Source organism: Mustela erminea, chromosome 5 (assembly GCF_009829155.1).
Source record: "Mustela erminea isolate mMusErm1 chromosome 5, mMusErm1.Pri, whole genome shotgun sequence".
Lineage (NCBI taxonomy): Eukaryota > Metazoa > Chordata > Mammalia > Carnivora > Mustelidae > Mustela > Mustela erminea.
In genome coordinates this window covers 93,353,059-93,374,748 of record NC_045618.1, presented here as the reverse complement: position 1 = coordinate 93,374,748, position 21,690 = coordinate 93,353,059, and the positions used below count along the sequence as shown (strand labels likewise).

General features: G+C 34.0%; 1 long non-coding RNA gene across 5 annotated transcripts in view; it reads right to left on the bottom strand.

The window, feature by feature from the left end:
* LOC116591328 overlaps positions 1-21,690 on the bottom strand; it is a 139,828-nt gene that overhangs the window by 96,295 nt on the left and 21,843 nt on the right. For 3 of the 5 annotated variants that reach the window (XR_004285955.1, XR_004285954.1, XR_004285957.1), the window contains exons 4-6: positions 21,300-21,352; positions 15,448-15,493; positions 13,379-13,852 (exon numbers count right to left, since the gene is read on the bottom strand). This is a non-coding gene — a long non-coding RNA (uncharacterized LOC116591328). Of the gene's footprint in view, positions 1-3,963; positions 5,321-13,378; positions 13,853-15,447; positions 15,494-21,299; positions 21,353-21,690 lie in introns of those variants that run through there. The other 2 variants (XR_004285958.1, XR_004285956.1) reach the window with 2 other exon arrangements.

Below are 21,690 nucleotides of genomic sequence, written 5' to 3'. Positions count from 1 at the left end.
AAGGGTACCCTGGTGCAGAGCACCCCAGAACATCTGGACCCACATCCACTCTGGCTCCAGTTGCCCCACAATCTGCCATACCCCATGCAAATGGAAGCCCCTCCCCCCCCCAAAAAAAGCCAAGGTATACTTATATCAATATGTAGAACAAAATAGACTTTAAAATGGTTACAACAAGAGACAAATTAAGGTATTACATAATGATAAAAGGACTAATCCAACAAGAGGATACAATTATAAATATCTATATGCCCAACAAAGGAGTACCTTAATATATAAGGCAGATGTAAGCAGGCATAAAAGAAGAAGTTGGCAGTAATAATAGTAACAATAGGATACCCTACTTACATAATGGATAAATCAGGCAGAAAATAAGAAAACAGTGTTTCTGAAAGACATGTTAGACCAGAGGTATTTAACATATATATAGAATCAAAACCACATAATATACTTTTTTTCTTAAGTAAACATGGAACATTCTCTAGGATAGGTCACATTTAAGGTCACAGTCTCAATAAATTTAAGATGATTAAAATCATATCAAACATCCTTTCTGACCCCAGTGGCATAAAGCTAGAAATAAATTACCAAAAAACATGCTATTAACCAATGGGTTAATGAAGCAATAAGATAATAAATAAATAAATAGGGAGGAGGAGAGAAACAAATAAAAATGAAAATAACGTGATCCAAAGTCTTTGGGATCCAGTTCTAAAACAGAAATTTATAACAATACAGACCTACCTCAAGAAACAAGAGGAATCTCAAATAAGAAATCTAAACTGACACCTTAAAAGACCTAGTGTTAGAAGGAAGGAAATAATAAAGATCAGAGTGGAAATAAATGAAATAGAGACTAAAAATAAAATCAATGAAACCAAGAGATTTTTTTTTGAATAGATAAAGATAATTGATAAACTTTAGCCATGCTCAAAAAAAAAAAAAAGAAAAAAGAGAGGACCTAATTAAATAAAATCAGAATTGAAAGAGGAAAAATAACATTTGACACCATAGAAATACAAAGGATTATGAGATGCTATAAAAATTATATACTGATAAATTCCTAGAAGCATGCCACCTTCTAAAATGGAATCAGGGATAAATAGAAAAACTGAGCAGACTGATTACTAGAAACAAAATTGAATTGGTAATCAAAAAGCTCCCAGGAAATGTCCAGGACCAGATGGATTCTCTGGTAAATTCTACCAAACATTTAAAGAAAAGTTAATGCCCTATTCTCCTCAAATTATTCCAAAAAATAGAAGAGAAAAGAAAGTTTCTAAATTCATTCCATGAGACCAGCATTCCCCTGATACTGAAACCAAATAAAGACACTACAAATAAAGAGAACTATAAGCCAATATTTCTGATGAACATAGATGCAATAATCCTCAACAAAATATTACCAAACCAAATCCAAAAATATGTTAAAAAATCATTCACCTCAATCAGGTGGACATTATTCCAGGGATGTAAAGGTGGTTTGATATTAGCAAATCAATCAAGATGATCACATTAACAAGAGGAAGGAAAAAAATGTGGACATCTCAATAAATGCAGAAAAATCCTTTGACAAAATTCATCTGTTCATGATAAAAATTCTCAAAGTAGGTTTAGAGGGAACATGCCTCAACATAATAAAGGCTATATATAAAAAACCCATAGCAAGCATCCTACTCCATAGTGAAAAACTGAGAGCTTTTCCCCTAAGATCAGGAAGAAGAAAAGGATGTCTACGCTCACTACTTTTATTCAACATAGTATTAGAAGTCCCAGCCACAGCAATCAGACTAATTGATAAGAAAATAAAACTGTCACTATTTGCAGATGATATACTGTATATAGAAAATCCTTAAGACTCCACAAAAAAACTATTAAAAGTAATAAATGAATTCAGTAAAGTTGCAGGATACAAAATTAATACACAGAAATTTGTTGCATTGCTATACACTAATAATGAAATAACAGAAAGCAATTACATTTACATTTGTACCAAAAATAATAAAATACCTGACAATAAACAAATTTGGTAAAAGACCCATATTCTGAAAACTATAAGACATTAATAAATGAAATTGAAAATGACACATTGGAAAGATTTAACATGCTTATTGGAAGAATTAGTATTGTTAAAATGTCTATACTATCCAAAGTAACCCACATATTCAATACATTTCCTATCAAAAAGCCAAAAGTATTTTTCACAAACTAGAACAAATCTAAATTTTGTATGGAACTGCAAAAGACCCCAAATAACCAAGGGAATCTTGAAAAAGAACAAAGCTGGCAGTATCATAATCCCAGATTTCAAGATATACTGCAAAGTTGTAGTAATCAAAACAATATTGTACTGGCACAGAAATAGACATGTAGATCAGTAGAGAAAAATAGAGAGCCCTGAAATTATATTGTCAATTAATCTAGGACATCTAAGAAGGCAGGAATATACAATTGGGAAAAGAAATCCTCTTCAATAATTGGTGCTTAGAAAAATGGACCACTGTCCACTGTCTTTTACCATACACAAAATCTTAAAGACCTATATGTGACGAAAAACTCCTAAAAGAAAACATAGGTAGTAGTTTCTTGGACATTGGTCTTAGCAATAAATTGATAGATATCTCTCCTTAGACAAGGGGAGTTAAGGAAAAAATAAACTATTGGGATTACACCAAAACTAAAAAAAAAAAAAAAAAAAAGATTTGCACAGTGAAGAAAGCCATCAAAAAATTATGGAATGGGAGAAGATATTTGCAAGGGATATAACCAATAAGAGGTTAATATCCAAAATACAAAAAGAACTTAGGCAACTCAACACCAAGAAAGCACATAATATGATTAAAGAATGGGCAGAGGATCTGAAAAGACATTTTTCCAAAGAAGACATACAGTTCTCCAACAGACACATGAAAAAATATTCAGCATCACTAATCATCAGGGAAATGCAAATCAAAACCACAATAAGGTATCATCTCACACCTATCAGAATAGCTAAAGTAAAAAACACAAAAAATAACAAGTGTTGTTGAAGACGTAAAGAAAGAAGAACCCTCATGCACTGAGTAGAAATGCAACGTGATGCAGCCACTGTAGAAAACCATATGGAGGTTCCTCAAAAAGTTAAAGAAATGCCATATAATTCAATAATTTTGGTATTGTTATTTACTGAAAGATGATGAAAACATTATTTTGAAAGACATATGTACCTCTATATTTATAGCAGTATTATTTACAATAGCCTAGATATGAAAGCGACTTCACTGTCAATCTGTAGGTGAGTGGACAACGAGGTGATATGTATGTGCACACACACACACACACAATGGATTATTAGGCATAAAAAAAGATGAGATCTTACCTTTCATAACAATATGAATGGACCCCGATATTATGCTTAATGAAATAAGGTCAAAGACAAATAACATATGATTTCACTTATACATGGAATCTAAATAACACAACAAATGAACAAACAGACCAAATAAAAGTGGAAACAAACCCCAAAATACAGAGAATAAATGGGTGGTTTCCAGAGAGGAGTGGAATGGGGGAATACAGGCTTCCAGTTATGGAATGAATAGATTACAGGGATGAAAGGTACAGTATGGGGGATATAGTTACTGGAATTGAAATATAATTGCATGGTAATTGATGGTATCTACACTTATGGTGAACATGGCATAGAGTTGTTGAATTACTATTGTGCATCTGAAACTAATGTAACATTATGTGTCAACTATACCTCAATTAAAAAAAAAAATAGTGGGCGCCTGGGTGGCTCAGTGGGTTAAGCCACTGCCTTCGGCTCAGGTCATGATCTCAGGGTCCTGGGATCGAGTCCCACATCGGGCTCTCTGCTCAGCAGGGAGCCTGCTTCCTCCTCTCTCTCTGCCTGCCTCTCTGCCTACTTGTGATCTCTCTCTATCAAATAAATAAATAAAATCTTTAAAAAAAAAAAAAAAAAAAATAGTGACTTCTGCCCCAATTACCTTACAAGTGATATGTGCATGACACCCTGCTGTATATCTCTTGCTTCCTCTGGGCCTAGAATGAAAGATTGCCCTTTCCCCCGCTCATTTGTGCCCCTCCAATTCCAGAATATGGAAGTAATAAATCTTGTGACTCTACTTTCTTTGTGTGGGTGTACTGAAACTGTGTCTTCCTCCACAAAGATCCTGTGAGTTTCACTTCCATAAAGTGGGAGCTTGGATACTGAGGTAGCTACCTGCTATCCCCTTGTAGGTGGTTTGTATCTTCTCTTTCAGCACGTCATGATCTGCATATTCTTAATACACCAGCTTCAATTTCTCAACACGGATTTCCAGAGGTTGGAGGGGAGGGAAAAACAGGCCACAGAGAATTTTTAGAACACAAACACTAGTCTTTTTGATACTATAGTGGTTAATACGTGTTTTTGTCCAAACCCATAGAACGTACAATAAGAATAAACTCTAATGTAACCCTATGGACTTTGTGAGATAATGGCAGGTCAGTGTGGATTCATTAATTGTAGCAAATGTAACAGTGTGGAATGGGATGTCAATACTAAGAATACGCATGTGTGGGTACAATAGGTTAATGCAAACTCTCTAATTTCCACTAAATATTTCTGTGACCCTAAAACTGCTCTAAAAATAGTTTTCACTTAAAAAATTAAGTCATAGAAAAGTATGTATTATACCAACACCAATAAAGAGAAAAAGTAGTTATATTAATTACAGATAAAACCAATTTCAGAACAAAAGAAAATTATCAGTAATAGAGGAATGCCATAATAAGTCTCCTCAAATTATAACAATCCTTGATGTGAATACACTACCCACAGAGTATCAAAATTTGTGAGGCAAAAACTAATAGAACTGCAAGAAGAATTAGATATAACACTATTATGATTGAGATTTCAACACCTCTCTTTTAGTAAATGGTAGATAAGCAAGCAGAAAATCAGTAAGAAAATTGACCTAACCTAAACTGCACTTTCAATTAATTTGATCTGACTGATATTTGTAGAAAACTCTATCCAACAACAGTAGGATACATATTCTTTTCAAGCTCTCATGCAATATTCATCAAGATAAAATGTAGTGGGACACAAAACACATCCTCACATATTTAACAAAACAGACATCATATAAAGTATGTTTGAATGCCACAAAGGAATTAAACTAGAAGTCAGTAAGAGAGAGAATGCTCAAAATCCCCAAATGTTTAAAAACTTAACAGCACACTTCTAAATGCATATAGGTCAAAGTCTCAAGAGAGATTAAAATATTTAAATGCAAGTATTACTTACCTTTATTTGTGGAATGCAGTAAAATTGCTGCTTAGAGAGAAAGTTATTGTATTAAACACACACAAGGAAAGAAGGAAGATCTAAAATCAATAATCTTAGTTTTCAGATAGGTAAGAAAACAGATAAAAATAAAGTAAGCCTACTTATAAGAAAGTAAACCATACCTACAAGAAAGAAAAACTACAGGCCAATATTTCTCATGGATATAGATCTAAAAAAACCTCAACAAAATATTAGCAAGTCAAATCCAATAATGTATCAGAAATTGTATACATGACTGATATTTATTCCAGGTTTGTAAGACTATTTCAAATTTGGAAGTCAAACAATGTAGTGCAATACACTAGACTAAAGAAAAAAAATGCACATATCAATAGATGCAGAAAAAGGATTTGGCAAAATCCAACCCCCATTCATAATAAAATAGTGAACAAGCTAGGAATTGAAGGGAACTTTCTAAATTTGATAAATAACATTAAAAAATTAAACTATAGTTAAGGCCATGGTTAATTGTAAAAAACTTGACACTTTTCCTTTAAGATTGGCAATAAGGCAAGGTTATCCTCTTTCAACACCCTTATTCAAATTGCCTTGGAAGTTCTAGTTAGTGCAATGAGACAAGAAATAATGGGATTATATAGCTTTGAAAGGATGAAATAAATTTATCTTTGTTCATAGATGACATGATTATCTATAAGGAAAATACCAAAAAATCAACAAAGAAAACTTCCTGGAACTATTAATTGCATCTTTCCTGGAACCAACTGCATACTTCCAAAATACAAGATAATATACAAAGCCAAACGTTGCCCTGTATCCCAGCAATTAACAATATGAGCCACCAAATAAAGAAGCATTGGATTAAAACCAGACATATTAAAGTAAATACCCATGGGTCCATATTGGCCTATTTTTGTAAAATAGATACTTGGGGGCAAAGAGATAATTCTCTTATATAGTATTTTTAAGAATTTATGTAGATACTCTGCCCTCAAGGAGGTGGAGTATTACTCCCTAATCCTTAAGTGTACATTGCACATACTACTTCCTTTTAAACTGTAAGGTATGGAAAAGAAGGGAAATAAGCTTTAAGACTGGAAACCTGAAAAATAGTGCTTTTGTTAGGAGATCAAAGTAAACATATACTTTGTTATCATGTTGATCATATATACTTTTGATATGCTGTGATGAAATTATACTTTATCTCTGTGGTCTTCTTTCCCAAAAACCCATAACCCCATTCTAATTATGAAGAAATAAATTCAGACAAATCCCAGAAGAAACCTAAAAATAAACAATCATCTTCATGTTTGTGTTTCAAAAATTATAGTAAATCTATAATTCAAAGGTGAAAACCAAGATGATGGCTCCTGTAACCATTTCAAAAATATTCCCTTTATTATTGAAAGCTGAACTGTTAAAAGTCCCATACTAATCAAATTTGGAAATTTTGAGATTTTTTTTCCACTCTATGCTACTCACAATATATTTTTAGAGTTAGAAAGATATCAACATAGAATCCCAGTTATGGCTGTATTTTGACTGCTTAAAATACCTACACTATAAAACTACTGATATAACATACTCTGGTTACATTTCTAGAGCATTAAAATATTTTAGAATATGATTTACATTAACAGAATTTTGAAAATATTCACTTCTTTTTGCTTGAATTCAATGAATTATTACTATTTAAGTAATAATTTGGATATTTTCTTGTACTTAATACATGAAACAATTTATGAGTATATTGTACTATTTTTTATTTTGTTTGCTGTTCAAAACAACGTGCTTTCTTATACTAGTCCTTTTATATAAACATTTTTTCCCCAAAATGATTTAGCATGGTGTAAGTATTTATGCTTGAAGTTAAGTTGCTTAGTTTAGTTATATGCTTTAAGGAAAAATATTTTTTAAATAATATTTATAAAATGCATTTTTCTGTTTCATTAATTATTTAAACACTGTTCTAACATTTCTAGAAATTGAACTTTATTTAAATGTGTAAACTTTAAACTTCTTTTGAATACGCATATCTGTTTTACTTCTCAAATGATATTTACAACATAATGTGTTTTTCCGTGAGGTCACTATTAGAGATAACATTTCTTCCCACCGATATTATATTTAATACTCTTGTTATCCATATTTTGATAAGAAATATGTTTTTATTCACAAATAACTTGTTTGCAAAATAAAAACAATTTAACTGATTTAGAGATCCACAAAAATTTATTTCAAAGATGAATACTACTCCCTCATTAAGTCTTTCATCTCAAGATAAATTGTCAAAACTTTATAGAGGTTACCATCATTCTGGTCAGCATGTGCCCTCAGATAATTAAGGTCATGATTGCTAATTCTTCCCTGAATTGCTTAGGTTTGAATCTAGCATTAAGCATTCCATAGTAAGTTATTTCCTAAGAGCCTTTATTGACACAACATGGTCAACAGAAAAATGAGATCTTTAGGGTCTTAAAATTACTATTGGAAACATACTGATTTAAATTCTGTTTAAAAATCTGAAAGAAATATGATTGAAGATATTTGCTCTACATACATGAAACTTGTTAAGGCAACAGTTTCATCCTTTTGAGCTCTAATCAAAATATTTAGTGGGTTCCAAAAAATGAATTTTCCATCCTTCCTGGTAATCTTCCCATGCCCAAAGCTTGAAATCAATTAAATGACACCAGTAAGCTATTCTGAAAACTTTGCTTAGAAAGAAACTCAATATGTTTTTCAACACAGGGAGCAGATATTTTTAAATATAGTTTTAAAAACCTCAAAACTGGGGTGCCTGGGTGTCTCAGTGGGTTAAAGCCTCTGCCTTGGGCTCAGGTCATGATCCCCGGGTCCTGGGATCAAACACCACAAAAGAAAAAAGAAAAAAAAACAAAACCCAAAACTCAGAAACAAATCTATATCAAAGGCAACTTAAACTCAATTAGTCTTTTGTAGGCAGAATAATGCCTCCCCACCCCCAATTTGTCCATATCCTAATTTCTGGGAGCTGTATGTATATTACCTCACACTATAAAGGAACTTTGCCAATGTAATTTTGCTAAAAACATTTATATGGGAGATTACTCTGGATTATCTGGGTGGCTCTATATCTAATCACATGAACACTTAAAAATTGAGAACCAGGGTGCCTGGGTGGCTCAGTGGATTATGCCTCTGCCTTTGGCTCGGGTCATGGTCTCAGGGTCCTGGGATTGAGCCCCGCTTCGGGCTTTCTGTTCAGCAGGGAGCCTGCTTTTCTCTCTCTGCCTGCCTCTCTGCCTCTCTCTTTCTCTGTGTCAAATATATAAATAAATCTTTAAAAAACAAACAAGCAAACAAACAAAAAACTAAAAGTTGAGAACCTTTATTGACTATAGTCAGAAGAAATATGATTATGGAAAAATGTTCAGAAAAATGCAATGCTGCTGAGTTAAAGATGGAAGAAGGGGATTACCATGGAATATAAAGTGTCTTTTAAAAGTTGGAAAGTGCAAGGAAATGGATTCTCCATTAGGGTCTCCAGAAAGGAAAATGGCCCTATCAGTACTTGAATTTAGCCTACTGTGACTTGCATTGAACTTTTTTTTTTTTCATTTTTTAGCATATTTTATTTCAAAGATTGTAAACTAGTAAAACAATGTCATCCCCTGACCCTTCTGTGACATGATAGAGCCTGTTTCTAAGGCCATCTGAGGCCTTAATTTATGCCCAAGGCATTGGAAGACCAAAATGTACTTACCCTAGGGTTTGGTCGCACATATATAAATGGAGCACCTTACAAGAAGGTTTGAAAAATGACTTTAGAGGAAACCAAAGTCTCAAAGCTCACAAGACCTGATTAGGTTTTCAGTTTTTTTTTTTTAATTTTTTTTTCATTTATTTATTTTCAGTATAACAGTATCATTATTTTTTCACCACACCCAGTGCTCTATGCTATCTGTGCCCTCTAAAATACCCACCACCTGGTACACCCTGACCTCCCACACTCCCACCACTTCAGACCCCTCAGATTGTCTTTCAGAGTCCATAGTCTCTCATGATTCACCTCCCCTTCCAATTTCCCCCAACTCCCTTCTCCTCTCTAACTCCCCATGTCCTCCTTGCTTTTTGTTATGCTCCACAAATAAGTGAAACCATAACTTGCATTGAACTTTTAACCTACAAGAATTTCAGATAACAAATTTGCATTGTATTAAAACCTAAAGTTTATGTAATGTTTTGAATCAGGAGCAGTAAAGTCGCACACAGCCCAAAATAGAATCTTGGCTCTATACTGGAACTGCATTCTTTCACACAGTTCTTTTCCTTATCAAGGGCATTCCTATATCTTTGATATGCATTTTCTCGGCTATCTTTTAAGTTTCATGAGGGTATGACAAATTTGGTCAATAGTTTTCCTTGGTTGACCAAAAGTCACATAATATTGAATAGACCTCATTTGCCTTATCATAACTCTTTGATATATCTTACCTATTTAAAATAATGATCCTGAAATTAAATATTTAATAAAGTTTCTTTAAAGCCTATGATATTCATTTACATATTAGGGAAACTTATTGAGGTAAGAATGCATATTTCTGTATTGCTCCCTATTCCCTAGTCCTTACTTCCAAGCATATACCATGCCATCTGTATTTCTTTTCTCTAGGTATTTTTGGCAGAGCAGAAAATGGTATTTGCCTGGAGTTTTTGTTTCTGATTTTTGTAGAAGTCTAAACTGACCAAGAGGGTGGTTTGGTAATATATTCTTGCTGTTCTCCTAAGAGCAATAGAATAGGGGAAGGATAAAATTTCCAGAGACAACAGAAAAGTAGAAAATTGAGAGGTGGGATGTGGGTGATGGGAGAGAGAGATGTCCACAAACCTGTGACACTTATTTGGGGGTGATAATACTTGGAAGGGCAGTGAGCAATGACTGTGTGATACACCTTCAAAGGCTGGATTCTGTGTCCTAAAGTCCAGAAGGACTGAAAACAACAGAGCTCATAGCCTAGAGGGCTTTACAGACTATACAATGAGCATCTCAGCAGGAGCAAAGGTGGAAGGACTGCTGTCCATCATAGATTTTTTCCTACCACTCTGACTGTATGTCAAATACTAGAACTTTAGTATAATTTGGGTTAACAGACTGAATATTTCACACATCTGGCTGAATAAGGATACAGAATGGGAATTAATTAATATCAAGAAAGTAAAAATATGTCTAAGACACCTGAGCAACTATATATACACCTAAGACACCTGAGCAACTATATATATATATATATATATATATATATATATATATATATATATATATATAAAACTATATATATAACTATTTTAATCTAATGTGTTGAATTATATACATATACATTTTATATTTCCCTCAAATGGTAGATTGCTACATACTAGCTATGAAGTATTTCAGCATTCAACTTGCATATCTGTAAGGGATAACTCTGATGAAATATATTCCAACAGTCTCATTTTCCTTAAAAAAGGACAAAAATATATCTAAGGATTCAATCAAATAAAATAGACTAGAGAAAACCACTATATAGAGTAAATAGGTAAGGATGAGAATTTGAATAAACAGGATGGAGTCTGGTAAACTTAAAAAGGTAGGTAATAGAGGCACCTGGGTGGCTCAGTGGGTTAAAGCCCCTGCCTTTGGCTCGGGTCATGATCTCAGGGTCCTGGGATCGAACCCCACATTGGGCTCTCTGCTCAGCAGGGAGCCTGCTTCCTCCTCTCTCTGCCTCTCTGCCTGCTTGTGATCTCTGTCAAATAAATAAATAAAATCTTTAAAAAAGTAGATAATAATTATGAGTGAAATAAAATACTGATTGGAGAGAATAAAGAAATGAAAATTATAGTAGTTATATCCCATCCCATTCACATTTGTGGGTAGGAACTAGAATCTGGGTTAGTTGGATTGCATTAAATATTTTGAAGAAAAAGTTGTTAATAAGGTTTAAATAAGGTTCTTAGGAGGATGGAAGAAATAAAGGAGAAACATAATAAATTAAAACTTGCATAGAGAGATACTGCTACTCTCTAAAGATTTCAGAAAAAATACTGAATTTAGGAAATAAAAATGTGATAGTATACATTTTATTTATTTTTAAAGCATATATATATATATATATATATTTAGATTTATTTATTTATTTCAGAGAGAGAGAGAGAGTGTGTGTGTGTGTGTGTGTGCAAAGCAGGGGGTAGGGGCAGAGGGAGAGGAAGAGAGAATCTCAGGCCAACTCCCAGCTAGAGCCAGACACAGAACTTAATCTCATGGCCTGAGAACGTGACCGGAGCCCAAACCAAGAGTTGGATGCTTTTTGCTTTTTTTTTTTTTTTAAGATTTTATTTATTTATGACAGATCAGAAGTAGGCAGAGGCAGGTGCAGAAAAAGAGAGGGGCAAAGCAGGCTCCCCGCTGAGCAGAGAGCCAGATGTGGGACTCGATCCCAGGACACTGAGATCATGACCTGAGCTGAAGGCAGAGGCTTAACCTAATGAGCCCCTAGGCGCACCTAGAGTCAGATGCTTAACCAACTGAACCACCTAGATGCCCCTATATTTTATTATTTTTTTAAACTGAAGCAATATTTTTAAATATTAAGAAAATAATGAAAAAGTTTTCCATGATTGCATAGTAGCAAAGGTATTAGCCTATAATGATTTCTCTTTTCCCATTGATTTTTATGTATTCATGCTTCATAGCTTCCATTGTTCCCTGGGATATCCATTTCTAGTTGATTACCTCCTAACAAAAAGTGTTTTCAATAATTCACATATGATATAACCTTTCATTAGCGTCAAATGTAGTTTTTGTTCTTAGAATGTTGCTCTTTAAAGAAGAGTTGTCCAATTCATCTCCTTCATACCTTTGAGAAGCATATTCCTCTAATTATCCCTGCCCCCTGCCACTTCTGAACGCAGTCCTAAAGAGTTTCCATGAGCATAACACTATGGCTATTTAAGTTAGCTAAATGTCAGGTATTTCCATGTGATGACCTGGGTTCATATTACAATTCACCCCAAGTTTGAGCGTTTCCAGGGAATTGATAGGAAGCATTCAACTAGAGTCTGTTCTAAGGAAGGTCTTTGTAAAGAAATACTAGAAGGTTGATGGTGTAGTTTCAGTTCAAGGCCTATCTTGGGATCAGGCATGATTCTGAGTACCAAAATAAAGTCATCCTCCAGGCCCAGTTCCCAAGGACTCATGGCTGAGTACCACAGTAAATCACAACTAAAGTTTGTCATTTTATTATTACATTCACCAAAAATCTTTGAGAAGTTTAACTATCACAATCATTGGTAATCACAACTTACCAGTGATGTAAGACAGCAATAAATTGACATGTCACATTAAAAAAAAAAAAAATCTTAGCACTGGAGGGAAACTCAATAAATTGATTTTCCTGGGTACTTGTCTTCTGGCTAGGAAGACATTATTATAATCAATTGTAAAATGGGGATGCATAATGCTTTATGCTTCTAAATAACTATTTTAATTTGTTTCGTTTGTAACAAGTGATAGATGTTAGTGTATATGTGACTGAAGAAAGGTGGATTATTGGCAGTACCCTGGAACGAACTTTCTTTCTTTCTTTCTTTCTTTCTTTCTTTCTTTCTTTCTTTCTTTCTTTCTTTCTTTTTTTTTAAAGATTTTATTTATTTATTTGTCAGAGACAGAGCACAAGCAGGGGAGCAGCAGGCAGAGCAGCCAGAGGGAGAAGCAAACTCCCCGCTGAGCAGGGAGCTCAATGTGGAACTTGATCCCAGCACCCTGAGATCATGACCTGAGCAGAAGACAGACGCTTAACCAACTGAGCCACCCAGGCATCCCTGGAATTATCTTTCTTTTCTTTTTTTTTTTTTTTTTAAGATTTTATTTATTTATTTGACAGAGAGAGATCACAAGTAGGTAGAGAGGCAGGCAGAGAGAAGAGAGAGAGGAGGAAGCAGGCTCCCTGCTGAGCGAAGAGCCCGATGCGGGACTCGATCCCAGGACACTGAGATCATGACCTGAGCCGAAGGCAACGGCTTAACGCACTGAGCCACCCAGGCGCCCCTGGAATTGTCTTTCTTAGTGAGAATGAAAATATGTTCACAGCAGAGGGGGCACAATTGAATAAAATGGTGCATAGAGTATTTCTCCTAATTAGGAGCCAGATGTAATTCTAGGTATTTCTGCCAATCTAAACCTTTCCTAAAATTTTCTTCACCATTAATTTCTTGCTTAATTTCCTCATTTAATTTAATTTACTGGTCTTTAATTAAATTATGCTTTTTTTTTTTTTTTTTTTTTTTTTTTTTTTTTTTTTTTTTACTTCTCCAGATTTCTTAAGCAGGCAATTGCAGTAATACACATTTATAGAATGGTGCCCATATTCAGCTCTGCCACAGCGGAAAAATAGTTGTTGAGAGTAGGTACCTTTTATTTCCCCTGATTTCACAGGTCTTGCACCAGCAGTCACAATTCCCTAGAGGCACTGCTTCTTTCCTTTGCATCCTGCAACTCTTCAGGGCTGTACATCCAAGTGCTCTGGCACCACATGGCATCTGAAGAATACAGAGTTGATTCAAATAAACTTCAGTAGAGAATAACCCTAAATACCTTCCTTTAGAGAAATCTACTGGGTGAAAAATAAAATTGAATGGACATAAAACAGTAATTCCTGGGTTATATACTAAATGCTTATATGTATTCAGATAAATCTGCTTTTTTAACACATTTTGCTCCAGACTCTTTCACCAGAATTATAATTCCTGAAATAGTCTAGCCTCCTTTGCCCCCACTTTAAACATTAGGCTGTATTAATAACAAGTAAATTATGACTCTTGTGTGTGATCATGCCTAATTTTTTACAAAAAGTATTTTATTTTGAAAAACCATTTAAGATGAAACTCAGAAAATGCACATTTAATACTACATGTAGTTCAACAAAAAAATGAAAGACCTTTTTCCTTCTTAGAAATCCCTTTAAAATTATAAACATGATATAAATGTCCATGTGTATATTTGTATATATATTTCTTGTCTTACCAACATTTTCTTCCTAATACTAATAACATTATGAAATCTTGTCTACTTTCTCCCTCCTCAAATCTCCAACAGCTTTCTCTCCTCACCTTCAGCTGATGAATCTCATTTTTTATGTCATTGAAAACTCCTAGTCACAATCAAATGTACCAATGTTTTTCCCTTGGTTCCATTCCTGCCCCATTTCCATTCCCAGCATGCCTGGCAGAGGTCTTCCTTAGAGATCTTCTTTTCCCACTCATATGCAATGGACAGACCTCTCAGGCTCAGTACACAGTGACAATAGATACTGATAGATTTCTTTTTTTTTTTTTAAAGATTTTATTTATTTATTTGACAGAGAGAGATCACAAGTAGGCAGAGAGGCAGGCAGAGAGAGAGAGAGGAGGAAACAGGCTCCCTGCTGAGCAGAGAGCCCGATGCGGGACTCGATCCCAGGACCCTGAGATCATGACCTGAGCGGAAGGCAGCGGCTTAACCCACTGAGCCACCCAGGCACCCGATACTGATAGATTTCTAATGGGTGATTTATTTAAACGTAAGTAATGGGAGTTCAGGTAGTACAGTGTTAAACCAGTGGCAGTCTCTTTCATATCATTATTCTTGAGCCAAAAGTAAAGAAAAATCAAGCCAGTCCATTGCCCTGGGAAAGTCTCTAATGTTTCTTAAACTTCTCTTCCTAATGTGAATAGAATTAAATACATAAACCTGGGCCCTGGATGGCTCAGTGGGTTAAGCCTCTGCCTTCAGCTCAGGTCATAATCTCAGGGTCCTCGGACAGAGCCCTGAAACAGATTCTCTGCTCAGTGGGAGCCTGTTTTCCTTTCTCTCTCTCTGCCTACTTGTGCTCTCTCTCTCTGTCAAATAAATAAATAAAATATTTTTAAAAATACATAAACACAGACATACACACACCCATAACTCCCAAAATACATACTTTCTATAAATAGAAACAAACCAACAAAGAACACACACACACACACACACACACACACACACACACAGAGCTTTTGGGGTTGGTCTATGAGCCTAAACCAAAATCATTGTTTGAAAAGAAAAAATGTTATAACAAAGCACATTTACACTAAAAAACCAAAACAAAACTCTAAGTTACCTTTCATTATTGGAAACAGAACCTACCCCTCTTTCTTCAGGGTCATCTAAAAAATTATAGATGGACTATATTTAGAATATATTAGACTATATTTGGAATATATTTAAGTATATTTACAGAAGTATTTTACAGTGGTACAATTGACAAAAAGCAAATCCATCTTTCCCTCTAAAATAGATGATGTTTTTATGCTACAGATCATGATAAAGATGATAATGAAGATTTTAGATACAATGATAGCTGATTCTCTCTAAAATGTCTCATTTTTTGCTTCTTTAAAGAGTCAATTATCATATGGTTTCACTTATTTGTGGAGCATAACAAATAGCATGGAGGACATGGGGACTTAGAGTGGAGAAGGGAGTTGGGGGAAATTGGAAGGGGAGGTGAACCATGAGAGACTATGGACTCTGAAAAACAATCTGAGGGTTTTGAAGGGACGGGGGGTGGGAGGTTGGGGTACCAGGTGGTGGGTATTATAGAGGGCACGGATTGCATGGAGCATGGGGTGTGGTGCAAAAATAATGAATACTGTTATGCTGGAAATAAAAAAAAAAAAAAAAAAAAGATTTCACTTTAAAGATTAAAAATACTTAAGTATAGCTATTGAGTAATCTTACTAAATTATATAGTGTACCATGGCATTCATTAAACAACTATGAATACATTTATAAATTAGCAATTTAAGCAAAATATTGACCAATTTTATAAATAATCATAGATTAAATATAGATAAAAGTTCTGTGAGAGCTAATGAAATTTCTCCTAATACTATATTCTTATTCAACCTCTTCCTGTAATATTACCATTTCCTCAGTATTTGTTTTGATTTCTCAATATTTTATTCACAAATACTCTCCAGTTAAAAGATTAAACATGTCATAAAAGGAAACTTTCTCTAAATCATAAATTATGTCTCTAATTTTAAGTAAAAATGTAGAAGTCACTAGAATTAGACAATTTTCATCTGAACAGTTTATGTTGGATAATTTCTATAAGCCCATAATCCATGTAACCTTTACAATATTACTTGGTATCTATGCTCCTGAACTAAATACTCAAACTGAAAACTGACTTTTTTCATACTTTTTTCACAATGAAAATTCATAAGTGCAACTATAATTAGAGGCTGTAGTTGTAAAAATCACATTACTATACAGATATTGACCAACTATTTAATGCAATTCCTAGCCACTCTTGGAAAAAGTAATTTTTTTTCACGAATGTAATAAAATGACATGATTTGCAATCATGTATAATATTTTTAAAGTTCCAAATGGAGAGTTTTAGAAGGGAGGGGAATGGGGGCATGGGTGAGCCTGGTGATGGATATTAAGGAGGGCACTGATTGAATGGAGCACTGTGTGTTAAACACAAACAATTAATCATGGAACACTACATCAAAAACTAATGATGTACTTTATGATGACTAACAAAACACAATAAATTTTTTTTTCTTAAAGTTTGTTTTCCCTCCCCCCCTTCTATCATTCAGAGCAGGGAAGCCAATCCAAAATTTAAGGGTGAATGAATCACAGATAGTCTAAAAAGCCCATTTTTTGTGGCTCACTCCTGTTGCTAGTAATTGGTTTCGTATGGGCATGTGATGAAATCCTGGCCAGTGAGATAAAGAAAAACATCTATTGAGAGACTGGTTGAAATTAGTGTTACAAATTTCAGTAAGAGGTAATTCCTCTTCTTCTGAATACTTTGTGATCTGTATTTTATATCTGTAACTGTATCTCTGATCTTGTGCTTATAGTAGCTGGAGCCTAAGGACATTTTTAACCCACTAAAGGTGACAGGATGGAAAGATGGTAATAATGGGACCATGATGATGTGATTGTGCTGCTAAATTAATCATATCTGGAGTATACTTTTCCTTGAATCTTATTTATATGAAAATGGGTTCTTTCTTATTATTCGAGCCTGTGGAGTTGGAATTTTCTTGGTTTTGCTTTCAAAATATTAGAATAGATATATGAATGCCTTCATCCTAAATTTCACATTTTATTTGTAATCCTTGTATACATTACCCCACCAAGTTTTAAAAGTATTGCATAATTGGGGCACCTGGGTTGCTCAGTGGGTTAAGCCTCTGCCTTAGGCTCAGGTCATGGTCTCAGGGTCCTGGGATTGAGCCCCACATTGGGCTCTCTGCTCAGCAGGGAGCCTGCTTCCCTTCCTCTCTTCTTTGCCTGCCTCTCTGCCTACTTGTGATCTCTGTCTGTCAAATAAATAAATAAAATCTTAAAAAAAAATCTTATAAAAGTATTGCATAATAAATTCTATATTTGAATACATAACCATTAAAAGCAATTATTTCCAATTTATGTTCCAAGATTCAAATTCACTACACCAGAATTTAAATTAAACCTATTTAAAATATATATAATAATATTCTTATATATATAGTTATATGTAGTATTTTAGGGATAATATTTTAGGGATTTTAAAAATATTGTAGGAATAATACAAACTTAGTCAGTGGCACTATAAAAATTTATTTGCACCCTTCCAAATATCCTGCACAGAGTGTATCTAGTTAACCAAAAAAGCAAGTTGTTTATTAAAGAAATGTGTATTATATTTCTGTCTTTGAGAGGTCTCGAATTTGTAAGGATGTGAGAGGAATAAATCGCACACATATATCCCAAAAGCATTATGTATAGACCTAAATAGTGGTGAAGAAATGATCTGGGTTAAATGTAGCTCTGTAATGCAAACTTGTTGGCTTTGTGACTGAGGTCTCATTACTTACTAGGTTTTGTGACTGAGAGTTTATTACTATTATTGCTCTTCTAAGGTTCATACTCCTTCTTTCTGAGATGGATATCATAATATCTCTATTGTCTTTTATGATATCTAAATGAGAATTAGCATTTAGTGCATGAATAATATATAATATGCAATAAATATGTACTTTTTGAATGCATATTGGCTATTCAGTTATAAATTTGTTTTTTTGTCTTTTTCTTTGCTTGAGATGATTGTAATGCAAATAAATATGTTTCCTATAGGCTTTTAGTTTCTGATTTCTTTAAATATGTAAACTGAGGTCATCAATTTAGTTTGTGTGTTTAGTAAATTATTTTGCTGCCATATCAAATAGTATTCAGATGAAGAGAAAATCTTTTGTACTCATAAAAATTTTATCATTCATGTTTAGCTGCTGAAGATTCATAAAATGTTCTGTGAAAAATATAATATAGGTGTTTTGAAATTTTCAGTGTTGAACCATGAAAGTACAAACACTTTTAAATCATGATGTTAGATACGGGGAGAGAATTTGACTTTCAGTCAATTTTCTATTTATTTTCTCTTAGGAGCATTAAAGTAGACTATTTCTTATGGTGAAATTGACCACTTTTAGGTACATTGAATTTGGAATGAGAGAATTATAAATATCTGGTGGGAAGCCAGTACTGAACAATCCTAATTGCAGCAAGCCTTGTAACTGGCCTGTCCTTTGCTGAAACCTGAAGACAATACCAGTGGAATTGTTACAAGAGATAGTTCCTATTAGGAATCAGTATTAACCCAGAGTGACTTCTGTATCTCCCCAGTGTAAGTTTCCTTTCATTCCCTCATCTATGACCTATCATCTGAAGAACCAAAGAAAATAGCTTCTGGGAGCTACACAGAATACCTGAAGGATACCTAAACACATAGAATATGCATCACTGCCCTGCTAGAAAATTGTGTTTTCTGACCTGAATTTTTCTAAGTGAATCTACTGTCAAACATAGCCTATGACATCCTGTGAATCTGAATGTTTAGTGGACCCTAAGAAAACTCTCATGGGCATTTCAGTGTGGTACCACAGATCTGTTCCTTTAGAAATTCATAATTATTTCTTTACTAGAAATCTTTAAACCTCAAACATGAAAACAAAACTTTGAGTTAGATAAATGTTGCTAGATATAGCATTTTGGGTACCATATATCTGTAAATTATCTTGGTAGAACTTGAAGAGACACAAAAAGAACAAAAAGAGACTTTTAATTTGATTAAATTATATAAAGTTACAAAAGATTGTTGCCCTTTAAAGAAACAAAATGCAAGTGAAAATAAACAAAATAAATTACCAAGTCATAGTAACTTTTAAAATTCATTAGATGGCTGATGATGAATTTAATTCAAGAAATTTAAATGAATTTTGGAGGCACCTGAGTGGCTCAGTTAGTTAACTGTCTGCCTTCGGCTCAGGTCATAATCCCAGGATCCTGGGATTGAGCCACCCATTGGGGTCCCTGCTCTTGAGGAGTCTGCTTCTTCCTCTCCCTCTGCCTCTAACCCTCACCCTCCATTCTCCCCCCCCATTCTTTCTCTATCTCAAAAACATAAATATTTTTTAAAAGAATTTAAATTAATTTAATTCAAAATATGAAGGCCCATTTTAGGAAGGAAGGGCCTCATGGCTGTTTTCACTGGTAAAACAGTGGGAGAAGAAGAAATCTTGTGGAACCTCAGCTAAAAAGCAGGTCAGCATCTACCTCCAACTTCTTATCATTGATCTTCAGTGAGTATATAGGTTATACACTGAAGGCTAGGCTAGGCTGTGGAAGCAAAGAGATCAGCTCATGGGTCACATGGGACCTTTTCCAAGTGTACATATTATACCCTCAAATACTGGGGACTGGTCAGCAAGATGAGAGATTAAGCTAGAGCAGTTATTAAAAGGCTAAGAGAATTACACAATATTCTTAAAAACTGGACACTACACTATAAAACAAAAGAGATATCCTGAGATTATTTCCCCCTTAAAACATTCAAAGCTAGTAGTAAATTGAATCTATCAAAAGATGCATGATGCCTCAGCTCAGCTTAACTACAGAACAGAGTGACACAGCATCACTAATCAACCTGTCAGAGGTAAGGACATACTTCTTTTTATTATTTTTTCCAGTCCCTACTGCCACTTTACATATGATGCCTAGCATAGCATAAAATTTTTAAAGTCTCATGAAGAAGCAGCAAAATGGGACTGAAGACGAGGAAAGTAAACACTAGAAACAAACTCACAAATGGCCCTGATACAGTGATTTTCAGACAGAGAACTTGGAATAACTATAAAAATTAAATGAATGTGTACGGTAAAGGTGTATGTATTAGTCAAGTTTCTCCAGAGAAACAGAACTGTATATGAAATGTATCTATAGTAAATATATACTGATTTTATATATATATGTATGTATATATATGTATATATATATGTGTGTGTATATATACATATGTGTATGTGTGTATCAAAGGAGATGATAAAGAGATTTGTTACAGGAATTCACTCACATGGTTATGGAGGCTGAGAAGTACCATAATCTGCCATCTGCAAGCTGGAGAACCAGGAAAGCCTGTGGTATGATTTAACCCAAATTTGAAATTCTGGGAATTAGGGTGCTACTGGTGTAAACCCCAGGGTTTGAAGGCCAGAAAACTAGGCGCTCTAATGTCCAAGATTGTAAGGAGATGGATGTCCCAGCTCAAGAGGAGAGAGAGAGAGAGAGAATTCATCCTTTTATTCTATTTTTTCTATTCTTCTAATTCTGCTCAGGCCCTCATGATTTGGATATTGCTGGATATTACTGGAGCAATTTGGATACTGCTTATCCACATTGGTCAGTCTATTGATTCAAATACTAACCTCTTCCAGAAACTCTCTCCCAGATACACCCAGAAATAATGTTTTACTAGCTACCTGAGCATCCCTTATCCTTGTTAAGTTGACACATAAAATTAACCATCACAATATACAATATGTATAAAGAGATGAAAATTTCAGAGACTATAAAAGCCAAAATAAAAATTTTAAAAATAAATATGTAAACATACTACAAAAATAATTCACTTACTCATCTTAAAGTAGTCATTTAATTTTCTTTTGGACTCAACAGAGAAAAGATCCCTGAAATTGAAAACAAAAATAACTGAAACATAAAGATAACGAAAAGTGAAAAAGTGTAACAGATTATTTAGAAATAAGTGGAACAATATTGTGTGTGTGTGTTTAATTAGAGTACAAAATAAAGAGAAGAGAGAAAATAGGATAGAATATTATTTGAAATAATGAACAAAATTCTTCCAAAGAACATGAAAAATATTACAGAGATCCAAGAAGATTAACATATCTTAAGTAAAAAAAATAAATAAATAAAATCACATTAGGGACATCATTCTAGCTGCTCAAAAACAAAAGACACAGAGAAAATCTTAAAACATCCAGAGTCCAGCACAAGACAATTA